The following is a 14,443-nucleotide window of genomic DNA, read 5'->3' as shown; positions in this document are numbered from 1 at the left end:
CACATGATGTACTCTGCATATAAGTTAAATAAACAGGGTGACAATATACAGCCTTGACCTACTTCTTTCCCAATTTGGAACCAGTCTGTTGTTCCATGTCCAGTTCTAACTGTTGCTTGTTGACCTGCATACAGATTTCTCAGGAGACAGGTCAGGTGATCTAGTATTCCCATCTCTTTAAGAATTTTCCACAATTTGTTGTGATCCACACAGTCAAAGGCTTTGGCATAGTCAATAAAGCAGAAGTAGATGTTTTTCTGGAACTCTCTCACTTTTTTGATGATCCAGCAGATGTTGACAATTTGATCCCTAGTTCCTCTGCCTTTTCTAAATCCAGCTTGAGCATCTGGAAGTTCATGGTTCATATAGTGTTGAAACCTGGCTTGGAGAATTTTGAGCATTACTTTGCTAGCGTGTGAGATAAGTGCAATCGTGCAGTAGTTTGAACACTCTTTGGCATTGCCTTTCTTTAGGATTGGAATGAAAACTGGCCTTTTCCAGTCCCGTGGCCACTGCTAAGTTTTCTAAATTTGCTGGCGTAATGAGTGCAGCACTTTCACAGCATCATCTTTTAGGATTTGAAATAGCTCAACTGGAACTCTATCGCCTCCACTAGCTTTGTTCGTAGTGATGCTTCCTGAGGCCCACTAGACTTCACATTCCAGGTTGTCTGGCTCTAGGTGAGTAATCACACCATCATGGTTATCTGGGTCATGAAGATCTTTTTTGTATAGTTCTTGTGTATATTCTTGCCACCTCTTCTTAATATCTTCTGTTTCTGTTAAGTCCATACCATTTCTGTCCTTTATTGTGTCCATCTTTGCATGAAATGGCCCCTTGGTATCTCTAATTTTCTTGAAGAGATCTCTGGTCTTTCCCATCCTATTGTTTTCCTCTATTTCTTTGCATTGATCACTGAGGAAGGCTTTCTTATCTCTCCTTGCTATTCTTTGGAACTCTGCATTCAAATAGGTATATCTTTCCTTTTCTCTTTTGCCTTTGACTTCTCTTCTTTTCTCAGCTATTTGTAAGGCCTCCTCAGACAGCCATTTTGCCTTTTTGGATTTCTTTTTCTTGGGGATGGTCTTGATCACTGCCTCCTGTACAATGTCACAAACCTCTGTCTATAGTTCTCCAGGCAGAGACTCTGTCTATCAGATCTAATCCCTGGAATCTATTTGTCACTTCCACTGTATAATCGTAAGGGATTTGATTTAGGTCATTTCTGAATGGTTTAGTGGTTTTCCCTACTTTCAATTTAAGTCTGAATTTTGCAATAAGGAGTTCATGATCTGAGCCACAGTCAGCTCCCGGTCTTATTTTTGCTGACTGTATAGAGCTTCTCCATCTTTGGCTGCAAAGAATATAATCAGTCTGATTTCAGTATTGACCATCTGGTGATGTCCATGTGTAGTCTTCTCTTCTGTTGTTGGAAGACGATGTTTGCTATGACCACTGTGTTCTCTTGGCAAAACTCTGTTAGCCTTTGCCCTGCTTTGTTTTGTACCCCGAAGCCAAATTTGCCTGTTCCTCCAAGTATCTCTTGACTTCCTACTTTTGCATTCCAGTCCCTTATAATGAAAATGACATCTTTCTGGGGTATAAGTTCTAGAAGATCTTCATTGATCTTGTGAATCTTCATAGAACCATTCAACTTCAGCTTCTTCAGCTGAATGTGGTGACATTCTTCATCATAGAAATAAAATCCTGTTTTGTTATGTATTCTTCTATCATTCTCAGAACAACTGAGTATTTAATTTTATTTATGGGCTGATGTTTTGTGTACTTAGCCTGTATTCCCAACTGTACTATGAGTCTTCAAAGGCAGGTATTTCATTGTATACATGGGCTGAATATACAGTATAAATTCAATAAATACTTGATTAAGTAGTTATCTTCCAACTTCTTTAGCTTGGCAGAAAGCTGGGATGGTGTCTTCAGAAAATAAGACATTAAATCAGAGCAAATTATAATTGACAATAAAGATGTTAATAGATACAAATTCTACAATTTATACAATGGTTGATCCAACTGATTGAGTATCCCAGAAGGAATTCTTAGAAATTAATAGAGTAGACTTTGTCCCAGAAAGTACAAAACAAGCAGAGCTGTATACAACTTAGTTTAACTTTTCCTCAAATGTGAGCAAAGGTCATGTGGCTTTGGCATCAGACTGGTAATGGTTTCATCACACAGGCCACGTTTATTTGGTAGTTTCGATACATCACCCCCAAACTATGCTCTGTGGGTCAAAATGTACCAGGATTTTTAGGATCAGCCCTCAACAAATCCACTACCTAGATTGGGACACGAACTTTGTGTTAGGTTCTTTGATGGTATAAATCTTATGAAGTGAAGTGAAAGTCATTCAGTCCCATCTGACTTTTTGTGACCCCCATGGACTATGGCCTGGCTGCCAGGCTTCCCCATCCATGGAATTCTCCAGGCCAGAATACTGGAGTGGGTAGCCATTCCCTTCTCCAGGGGATCTTCCCTGCCCAGGGTTTGAACCCAGGTTTCCTGCACTTTACCATCTGAGCCATTATTCAAATTGGGAAACTTATACATGAGGATATTCCAAAACTTCCATTTGGTACTTGAGCACAGAGGAATGTTGAGTTTAAACAAAGTATCATCTGTGCTAGAAAGGGTTCAAACCTAAAAGAACCACTTGACTATATGATAAAGGAGTCTGTTCCCAGTATTCCAAGAGTTAAAGGATTCTGTTCCAAGTGTTCCAAGAGTCTGTTCCTAGTCACACCCTGGGGCAAAGACATTGTCCCAACCTGTGTGAGTTTCAGGTTGGGACAATATCTTTGCCCCAGGGTGTGACTAGGTAGCCATGAGATGGAGCAGAGCCATGAGAAAGAGCACAGGGGCTCTAGATCCATAGTAGGACCCTCTGTCTCACTTGGTACTTTCCAGGTATCCTCTGGTTAAGTTTCTGTCAGGCCACCCTCCCAAATCTGGATTTGGAGGCACAGAGTAATTTGAGATTTTCCCTGTGGTAATATGGATATTCTGTCAAGAAAGTGATGGCAAGTACTTGTGGTCTTATCAGCTCTTTGGAACAAAATACTTTCATATCATATCAACTTTCAGCACTTTTCTGATAGGCTTATGTAGCTTTAAGTGAAAGTGAAGTTGCTCAGTCGTGTCCGACTCTTTGCAACCTCATGGACTGTAGCCTACCAGGCTCCCCAGTCCACAGAATTTTCCAGGCAAGAGTACTAGAGTGGGTTGCCATTTCCTTCTCCAGGGGATGTTCCCAACCCAGGGATTGAACCCGGGTGTCCCGCACTGCAGGCAGACGCTTCACCATCTGAGCCACCAGGGAAGCCCCATGTTGTTTTCTAAAGACGGTCAAATACAAAGTAATGAATGGCTGGGAAAAGATTCATTTTGTACTTAAAGTATCTCGTGAAGTCGTGAAGTCACTCAGTCGTTTCCAACTCTTTGTGACTCCATGGACTGTAGCCCACCAGGCTCCTCCATCCATGGAATTTTCTAGGCAAGAGTATTGGAGTGGGTTGCCATTTCCTTCTGGGAGGGGTCGAGAGGCAGGCAATAAAGAGGCAACAAACAAGTGGGCAAGAGTTAACGCGGAGAAAAGTGCTGTGCAGAAAATACCCGACAGCCCTCTGGCAGATGATGGCCCTTCAGACTGGGTGGTCAGGGAAAACAGCTAAGAAGACGCCACCTAGGAGGGAGCATCTGAGCTAAGACGGGACGAGTCTCATTCAACCCCCTCAACCCCACGAGGTGAATCAGTCCTGTGCTAGGCAGAGGGACGGCCCCCAGACACGCCCATGTCAATCCGGGGGACCTGTGACTGTTAGCTTAGGTGGTAGAAGGGACTGCAGGTGGGATTAACGTCATGGGCCCTGAGATGGGGAGATTATCCTTCATTATCTGGGTGGGCCCAAAATAACCCCAAGTGTCCTCAGAAGATTGAAGCAGAGGAGGATGTGAAGATGGAAGTAGTGGAAGGCAACGCGCTGATGGAAACAATTGCAGTGACACAGCCACCAGCCGAGGAAGGCCAGCAGCTTACAGAACCTGGGACAGGAGGCACAGGTTCTCTCCCATGGTCTCTAAGGGGACCTGCCCTGCCTACACTTTGATTTTAGCCTGGAAGATTCATTTCTAGATTGTTCCAAAATGTGAAAGAGGATAGTGAAGGACAAACTTGAATAGGAAAGCTGTAGAAGATTTGGGAAAGGGAAATTTATTTATCTTGGACTATAATGATTGCAAATAATAGTCTTAAAGTATGCAGTGAAATACTAAAATTTTGCCGAAGCTGAAAAAAAAAGAAGTCAAATGCTATTTTCCAGCTCAAATAGTTTCACTTGAGTTGACTTCTTGAGTTATTTACCTTTTGTGAACTACATGACTAAAAGGCACAAAATATTTTATGTCTCTACATTAACGTTTTCCTTTTATACTTGATTCTACCTCACAGTATTGTGAACACTGTGACTTGCTAAGTAAAAAATATTTTACAGGTTAGAGTCAGAGTCATCCAATCTAGCACTGGATTTTCAGATGAGGAAACAGGCCTATGAAAAAGCAGGGATTTGACAAAGGGCACATACTATGTCAGAAGCACAGAGAAAAATAGAGCCCAAGTCTGCTGATTTTAAAACTGTGTTTTTCAGTCTTTTCTTTTTTAACCCAAGGCTCCTTTTTATAAACAGAAAAAAAAATCTTCTCCTATACAAGAGATTTTCATACAGCCTCTGAGAGAGTCATCATTCAGTTGAGAATCACTGTCTATTCTGAATAATGACATTTCTTTTTCATAGCTGAACACTGATCCTTCAAACCAGCAGACATTGATCCTGCCAGGCAATAACAGGAGCTCAAAATGTATATTTTAAAAGGCAAAGACCAAAAAAAAAAAGCTTATGTCTATAAGTTGTATGAGACTCAAAGTAATACTGCTGCTGCTGCTGCTGCTGCTAAGTCGCTTCAGTCGTGTCCGAATCTGTGCAACCTCATAGACAGCAACCCACCAGGCTTCCCCGTCCCTGGGATTCTCCAGGCAAGAACACTGGAGTGGGTTGCCATTTCCTTCTCCAATGCATGAAGGTGAAAAGTGAAAGTGAAGTCGCTCAGTCGTGTCCAACTCTCATCGACCCCCACGGACTGCAGCCCACCAGGCTCCCCCATCCGTGGGATTCTCCAGGCAAGAGTACTGGATTGGGGTGCCATTGCCCTCTACGATCAAAGTAATACTAAGAACACTATATAGAACTTTACAAAGTGCTTTTACATCCACCTTCTCATCAGATTCTCACAGCAAGCCAGTAAGGTATTGTTATCTGCATTCTGGTTTTGCAGCTGAGAAGGTCAAGACATGGAGAGTTTAAGTGACTTGCCAAAGCAGAACCAGGATTTGCACCCTAATCTCCACTACTGTTTCCATTACTTCCCTATATCTTCTTCCAAAAGCTTGTAAGATTTTAGAGATTCGCAGAATCGTCACTCTTTATCTAGAAACATCTCACATCAGGGACTAAAATGCCATCATTTTATTGAGGTAGTGACCACCCCTACCCTCATCCTTCCTTCTCTTAAGAATGACCTGGAGTGTTTGTTAAAATACACCTAGGCCCTTTTCCTAATGGTTTTGATAAAATACTCTGGAGTGGGGCTCAGGGATCTATTTTTATTGCTGCTGCTGCTGCTAAGTTGCTTCAGTCGTGTCCGACTCTGTGCGAACCCATAGATGGCAGCCCACCAGGCTCCCCCGTCCCTGGGATTCTCCAGGCAAGAACACTGGAGTGGGTTGCCATTTCCTTCTCTAATGCATGAATGTGAAAAGTGAACGTGAAGTCGCGCAGTCGTGTCTGACTCTTTGCGACCCCATGGACTGCAGCCTACCAGGCTCCTCCATTCATGGGATTTTCCAGGCAAGAGTACTGGAGTGGGGTGCCATTGCCTTCTCCGATTTTTATTGCTAGAATACTAGAATCAGGAAATGCTAAGGTTTATTTGCAAAAATGAATAAGGTGTGTTTTCACTGTGGTGGTGGGAGCCTGTGCCTTTATTTCTCAAGGCCTCTAATTTACCACCACTAATTACCACCACTTTCTCCCTCTAATTACTACCACTTTCTCTCTCAGTGAATCACTGTTCAGCCTTGGCATTGTAGGGAGACCAAGGATTCTACAGGAAAATGTTCACCATCCTCCTGTGCCTGTCCTTGGAGTCTGGTGGCAACCTAAGATAGCACAATGTTCCCCCCACCCCAAGGACTGTCCTTCATCCTGATGTTGAGGGAGATGGTCAGCAGATGGCACTAACTCACCATGGCTTCCCTCTGAATTCATGGGGTAGAGAGTGGAGGGAAGACTTTTAAAGCGAATCCATTGGAACTTTTGGTATACCAAATCTTGAAGACAGTGCTAGAAGGCTTGTTTAGTATTTTATAAAGAACACAGATGTCAGGAATAGGAGGAATGATGTGTGGCTCCTAGCTGGGTCATTTACCAGCTGTGTGACTTCCAGCAAGTTACTTCATAAGCCTGTTTTTTTGCAACTATAAATCGGGATGCTCCTGACTCCCTAGGGTTAATGTGAATAAATGATTCTGAGTCATAGTACACAGTAGGTGCTTAATAAATAATTTTTTACTGTACAAGGTCTTCCTTTTATGCCTATAAAGAGTTTCTTTTTAGTTATGGTTCAGCTTGTTGATGATCCCACCCTATTCCACTATACCTTAGCAGTATAAGAAGCTCGCTTGATTTCAAATGCAAAATTGAAGAGAAAAGATGAAAGAGAAGAGGATACAGATCCTTAGTTTACAAGTCCTTTACAATTTGCAGTTAATTTGCCTTAGCCATATAATTAGATAATAAGAGATATTTATGTTTCAGTAACAATTGTTATCATTTACATTTTGGTCATCTGATGCAAACACACGACTCATTGGAAAAGTCCCTGATGCAGGGAAAGATTGAGGGCAGAAGGAGAAGAGGGTGTCAGAGGATGAGATGGCTGGACGGCATCACTGATGCAGTGAACATGAACTTGGGCAAAGTCCGGGAGATTGTGAGGGACAGGAAGGCCTGGCGTGCTGCAGTTCATGAGATCGCAAAGAGTCAGACACAACCGGGTGACTGAACAACAACAACAAATTACTTGCAAGCACCCATTGGGCCGTGTGTGTAAAATATGTACCTGTTGGTAAGTCAGTAAGAGAACATGCGAGAAAGCGTCTTAGCCAACAGAATATATGTTGCAATGTTGGCAATTCAAAGTTCATGTATTTTGCTCATACTCAGGCCTTCAGAATCACATTCTGTGCCTATTTACTCATTTTTTTTTTTAAATATTTATTTCTTTGGCTGCACCAGATCTTAGTTGCACCGCAAGATCTTTTAGTTGCATCCTATGGCATCTAGTTCCCTGACCGGGGATTGAACCTAGGCACCCTGAATTGGAAGCGCAGAGTCTTAGCCACTGGACCACCAGGGAAGTCCTTATTTACTCATTTTAAATATTGATTTGATTACATGGAGCCTTATGACCATAAGTGGGTGAGTAAATTAGAAAGGGGAGCAGTGCTAAAAGCAGTCATATTAACCACTGCCAAAGGGTTCTCAAGAACTTGACAAAAAAGGAGGAAACAGAAAAATGGATGCATGAACTCCGTAAAACAGAGAAGGCGACGGGACCCCACTCCAGTACTCTTGCCTGGAAAATCCCATGGACGGAGGAGCCTGGTAGGCTGCAGTCCATGGGTTTTCACAGAGTCAGACACAACTGAGCGACTTCCCTTTCACTTTTCACTTTCATGCATTGGAGAAGGCGATGGCACCCCACTCCACTGTTCTTGCCTGGGGAATCCCAGGGACGGGGGAGCCTGGTGGGCTGCAGTCCATGGGGTCTCACAGAGTCGGACACGACTGAACCAACTTAGCAGCAGCAGAACACCATAAGAAGACTGTCTCATAGATGCAGAGAATAAATGGCTGGCTACCAGAAGCGAGGGGGGTTGGGGGTAGGGAAGATAGGTGAAGGGGATTAAGAGGTACAAGCCTTCAATTACTAATATACACTGTATTCATACATTTGTTCAGGTGATCTTTATAACAGTTCCATGAGATACATATTATTTTCTCAAATTTATAGTTGAGAAAACTGAAGCATGCAGAGGTTAGACAACTTGTCCGAAATTACACTGCCAGTAAGTTAAAATAAACAATATTGAATCCAGGTACTCTACTTCGGTAGTCATGCATGTAAACACTGTACTATATTCCACAGGATGCATTATTAGATTGCCTTGGATGAAATACACTTTTTATTGCACTGTTAGGCTTTTAAAAAATAAAATTTTCCAAGAACATGCATGCAAATTCTGATGTTACAATGTAAGGTGAAAATTGTCAGGCAATGTTTTAAAGAATTAAAGTAAACTCAGGAATTGTTTTTAAAATGAGCAAGCAATTAGAGGCTATCAAAAGTGACCAGAGTAGGGACTTCCTACTAATGGTTAAGACTCCATGCTCCCAATCCAGGGTGCCTGGGTTCAATCCCTGGTCACAGAACTAGATCCCACATGCCACAACTAAGAGCTGGTATAACCAAATAAGGGGAAAAAAAGGAAGGGAAGAGCAGGGTGGTCTCTGGTGGTCCAGTGGTTAAGACCCCATGCTTGTACTGCAGGAGGCATGGGTTTGATCCCTGAGGGCATGGCAACCCACTCCAGTATTCTTGCCTGGAGAATCCCCATGGACAGAGGAGCCTGGCAGGTTGTAGTCCGTGGGGTTGCAAAGAGTCGGACACGACTGAGCGACTAACATACACACATACACAGGGCAACTAAGATCCCATACAATGCGTGACACAGCCAAAAACAATTTTTTTTATTTAAAAAATTAAAAAATAAGTAGGGCTTCCCTGGTGGTCTAGCAGTTAAGAATCCACCTTGCAAAGCAAGGGATGCCAGTTCGATCGCTGGTCTGGGAAGATCCCACGTGCTGTGAGGCAGCTAAGCCCATGTGCCACAAATCTGAGCCCACGTGCTACAACTACTGAAGCCCGTGCACCAAGAGCCTGTGTTCCACAACAAGAGAAGTCACTGCAATGAGAAACCCGCATACCGCAACTAGAGAGCAGCCCCGGCTTGCCACAGCTAGAGAAAGCCCACGTGCAGCAACAAAAACCCAGCACAGCCAGAAAGTAAGCAATAAATCTTTTTAAAAATAAATAAGAATATATAATTGTTAAAATTATATGAATAAAATTGAATTAGTATTTGTGTAATGGCAAAACAGTCTTCAAGCACTGAGACAAAGTTAAGACATTTTCAGATAATAAAAATTGATAGAACAAACTTATAAGACTTGCACTTCTGCTGCTCCTGCTGCTAAGTCGATTCAGTCGTGTCCAACTCTGTGCGACCCCAAAGACAGCAGCCCACCAGGCTCCGCCCTCCCTGGGATTCTCCAGGCAAGAACACTGGAGTGGGTTGCCATTTCCTTCTCCAATGCATGAAAGTGAAAAGTGAAAGTGAAGTCGCTCAGTCGGGTCCAACTCTTAGTGACCCCATGGACTGCAGCCCACCAGGCTCCTCCGTCCATGGGATTCTCCAGGCAAGAGTACTGGAGTGGGGTGCCATTGCCTTCTCTCTTGGTGTCAAAACTTACTACAAAGCTACAGTAATAAAGACAGAGAATACTGTCATAAGAATAGACAAACAGAGCAATAGAATAGAACTAAGAGTCCAGAAACAAATCCTCAATTTTACAGTCAATTGATTTTCAACGAGTGCCAAGCCTGTTCAATAAGAAAGAAGAATCTTCACCAAAAAAAAAAAAAAAGATGTTGGTTCAACTGGATATACACATACAAATGAAGTTGGATCTCTACCCATATCCAATATATACATTTACTCAAAATGAGTCGAAGACCTAAGTGCAAATGCTAAAACTATAAAACTGTCAGAAGAGAATAAAGGTATAAGTTTATGACTTTGAATTAGGCAACAGTTTCTTAGATAGGGCACCAAAAACATAAGCAACCAAAAACAAATAAATTGAACTCTATCAAAATTAAAAACTTTTGTGCTTCAGAAGACACTCTCATTAAAGTGAAATACAATCCATACAATGGGGAGAAATATTTGCAAATCAAGTATTGATAAGGGCCTAGTATTCAGAATATATAAAGAACTCTTACAACTCAACAGTAAAAAGATAACTCAATTTTAAAAGGGGGTGAATGTCTGTGTCCTCAAAGAACTCTTAACAACTCAACAGTAAAAAGATAACTCAATTTTAAAAGGGGACGAATGTCTGTGTCCTCACAAAATTCATATGTTGAAACCTAATCCCCAGTGTGATGATATTAAGGGCTGGGGCATTTGGGAAGTAATGAGAGCCCTCATTAAGGAGATCAGTGCCCTTATAAAATAGGCCTCAGAGAGCACTCTTGCCCTTCCCACTTTATGAGCCAGGAAGTGGACCCTCACCAGATACCAAATATATCAGACCTTGATCTCGGACTTCCCAACCTCCAGAACTATAAAAAATGTGTTTCTATTGTTTATAAATCACATGGTCTTTGATATTTTTGTTATAGCAGCTCAAATAGACTAAGACAATGAGCAAAGAATTTGAATAGACATTTCTCCAGAGAAGATATACAAATGACCAATTTGTTGTCATTCAGTAACTCAGTTGTGTCCGACTCTTTGGGACCCCGTGCACTGCAGCATGCCAAGCTTCCCTGTCCATCACCATCTCCCAGAGTTTGCTCAAACTCATGTCCATTGAGTCAGTGATGCCATCCAACCATCTTATCCTCTGTCATCCCCTTCTCCTACCTTCAATCTTTCCCAGCATCAGGGTCTCTTACAATGAGTCAGTTCTTCACATCAGATGGCCAAAATATTGCAGTTTCAGCTTCAGGACCAGTCCTTCCAATGAATATTCAGGACTGGTTTCCTTTAGGATTGACTGGTTGGATCTCCTTGCAGTCCAAGGGACTCTCAAGAGTCTTCTCCAACACCACAGTTCAAAAGCATCAATCCTTTGGCACTCAGCCTTCTTTATCGTCCAACTCTCACATCCATACATGACTACTGGAAAAACCATAGCTTTGACTGTACGCAACTTTGTTGGCAAAGTAATGTCTCTGCTTTTTAATATGCTGTCTAGGTTGGTAATAGCTTTTCTTCCAAGGAGCAAGCGTCTTTGAATTTCACGTCTGCAGTCACCATCTGCAGTGATTTTCAAGCCTAAGAAAATAAAATCTGTCACTGTTTCCATTGTTTCCCCATCTATTTGCCATGGAGTGATGGGACCAGATGCCATGATCTTAGTTTTTTGAATGTTGAGTTTTAAGCCAGCTTTTTCACTCTTCTTTCACTTTCATCAAGAGGCTCTTTAGTTCCTCTTTGCTTTCTGCCATAAGGGTGGTGTCCTCTGCCAATAAGTATGGAAAAAGATGCTCAACATCACTAGTCATTCAGTTCAGTTCAGTCGCTCAGTTGTGTCCGACTTTTTGCGACCCCATGAATCGCAGCACGCCAGGCCTCCCTGTCCATCACCAACTCCCGGAGTTAGCCATTAGGAAAATGCAAATCAAAACCACAGTGAGATACCACTTCACACCCACTAGATGGCTATAACTCAAAAAAGCAGAAATCACCCAGGTGGTGGTAAGGATGTAGAGAAATTACAACCCTCCAACAGTGCTGCTGGGAATGTAAAATGATGCAGCTGCCATGGAAAACAATTTAGCAGTTCCTCAAAGATTAAACCCAGAAATATTACATGACTTAGCAATTCTACTCCTGGGTATATACCTAAGAGAATTGAAAAGATACGATCATACAAAGACTTCTACAGGGTGTTTATAGCAACATTATTCAAAATAGGCAAAAAATGGACACAACTCAAATGTTCATCAACTTATTAATAGATAAATTGTGGTATATCCATAGAATAAAATACTATTCAGCCATAAAGAGTAATGGCATATCCTATGGCTGGTTCATGTCAATGTATGGCAGAAACCAAGACAACATTATAAAGAAATTATCCCTCAATTAAAAATAAATTTTTTTTAAGTAATGACATATCAATACATGCTACAATATAGATGAACCTCGAAGACATGCTAAGTGAAAGAGACCAGTGCCACAACTACAGAGTCTATGCACTCTAGAGCCCATGCTCTGCAACTAGAGAGAAGTCCACATGCCACAGTGAAGATCCCATAAGCTGAAACCAAGCCCCAACACAGTCAAAAATAAATACTTTTTTAAAGTTAAAAAAAAAGTTTTTAATCACACATAGAAACTACAAAAACTGACCAAGTACTAGGTCACAAAGTAATACACAACAGATTTCAAAGAATTGGTATCACACAGATCTCATTTGTTGTATTTAAAACCTCCTGATGTTTGGAAATGGAAAACTCTAAACTCCCAGTAAACCCACTGTTGGGCTGAACCTGCAGGCCTAGTAAGCCTTGTAGCCTAACCTCAAGACCAAAGAGCCAAGAGACAGTACCAGATATTAATGGTTTATCGGGCAGAGGTTCTTACACATCTACACCAAAAGGTCCTGGAGATCTGCCCCACTGTGTACAACAGACATGTACATGGTAGCAATCTTTGTTACTTGGGGGTGAAGGGATTTGAAGTCAGGTTGACTCATCAGTTACCAGGAAAACCAGCAGCCAGGGCAGGGGGCAAGCACATAGTTACTAATTAAGCCCTATAATTAAGATGATTGGATATTCACGTGAGTGAAGCAGGGCCTGGTTAGCAGAGGCTGTACAGAGAACAAGAGAACAGCCATCTTGAGCGGACTGACCATACCCACAGTGATCTGCTCATTGTTCCACTGAAGTATTCACCTTTCAGGTTGCCTCCCCAGCTCTCCAAGATTCCTTGCCACTTCCCCAGCAACCATAACTGTATAATAGGACTGCCCTTTAAACTCCACTCCCCACTATGGCCACAGTTGATTGGACTAGAGGTAGAGCCCTAATTCAAAATGAACCAATCAGATTCTCCAAGGAATCTGGGCTTAGGTCACCAGTCTTCATTAGCTTGAAGAGAGATGCCCACCTCTTCTATAAGCCCTGGGGAGCAGAGAAAGCTGAGCTGCAAAGAAATTAGGGGTTCCTACATAAAGGAGAGACCACACAGTAAGAGGGAGAGACTGAAAAACAGACTGATTAGACAGAGGAACTTAAAAAGAAACAGACAGTATTTATAGAGCATACAGAGCAAGACTGAGTTAAATTGAGGTTGATGAAATAAAATTCATATTTTATGGCAAAAAAAATTAAGCAAATTTTTTTCTCTGCCTGTTTGGGCCTCTTCCCTCCCTTTTAGTGTGTATTGTACATCAGCATTAACCAGAACTCCTTATGTGATAATATTCCTTTTTCTTTTATTTTTTGCCGTGCAACATGCAGGATCTTAGTTCCCTGACCAGGGATTGAACCTGTGCCCCCTGCAGTGGGAGTGTGGAGTCTTAACCACTGGACCACCAGGGAAGTCCCTTGATCATTAATCTTTAGTGAGAAAGCATTAGTTGATCAAATATTTTGTCCCTCAATGTCAAGGGGATTTCTTACCTGCCCTGGGTCTATCGTGTCTGTCCATGTCAGGTCTTCATATCTCTGTTTTATCTTTCCAAAAAAGGGGGTTGTACTGGTAAGATGTCTGGCAAACATTAATGGTCAATTCCAGGTTTTCCAATGCAATTTATGCCTATTTTATCTTGCATGTGCATTGTGCATGCTCAATAATTTATACAGAACTATAGATGTAATCAGAATTGCAATTTATGCCTATTTTATCTTGCATGTGCATTGTGCATGCTCAATAATTTACACAGAACTATAGATGTGATCAAAATTGACAGAGTAACAATGTCATTAGTAAAGATTTAAGCCAAGATTCTCCTAAACCAAAACATTTTCACAGAATTTTTCCTAAACTAGGAAGAGAATCATTCAAAGCAGAAATTTGATTCTTCATCATGTCATAAGATGAGTTAACAAATATCTCAGTCACGTGGTCATACCATTGGAAAATTGATAGAACTCAATATGCTCACATTAAAGGCAGAGTGCAGGGGTTGTTTCCAAGACTACCCATAGGTGACCTTGAGCCAAGGGAAAGCAACTGTGCATCTTTCTAACTAACCTGGGGAGAGTCAAGGCCTTAAACTTGTTCCATAAATACACTGGATCCTGTTGCTGCTGCTGCTGCTAAGTCGCTTCAGTCATGTCCAACTCTGTGTGACCCCATAGACGGCAGCCCATCAGGCTCCCCTATCCCTGGGATTCTCCAGGCAAGAACACTGGAGTGGGTTTCCATTTCCTTCTCCAATGCAGGAAAGTGAAAAGTGAAAGTGAAGTTGTTCAGTCGTGTCCAACTCCTAGTGACCCCATGGACTGC

This window comes from Bos grunniens, chromosome 10 (genome assembly GCF_055505025.1).
Source record: "Bos grunniens cultivar Pamir isolate PY7600 chromosome 10, Bosgru_T2T1.0, whole genome shotgun sequence".
Lineage (NCBI taxonomy): Eukaryota > Metazoa > Chordata > Mammalia > Artiodactyla > Bovidae > Bos > Bos grunniens.
Note: the sequence above shows the minus strand (reverse complement) of the source record.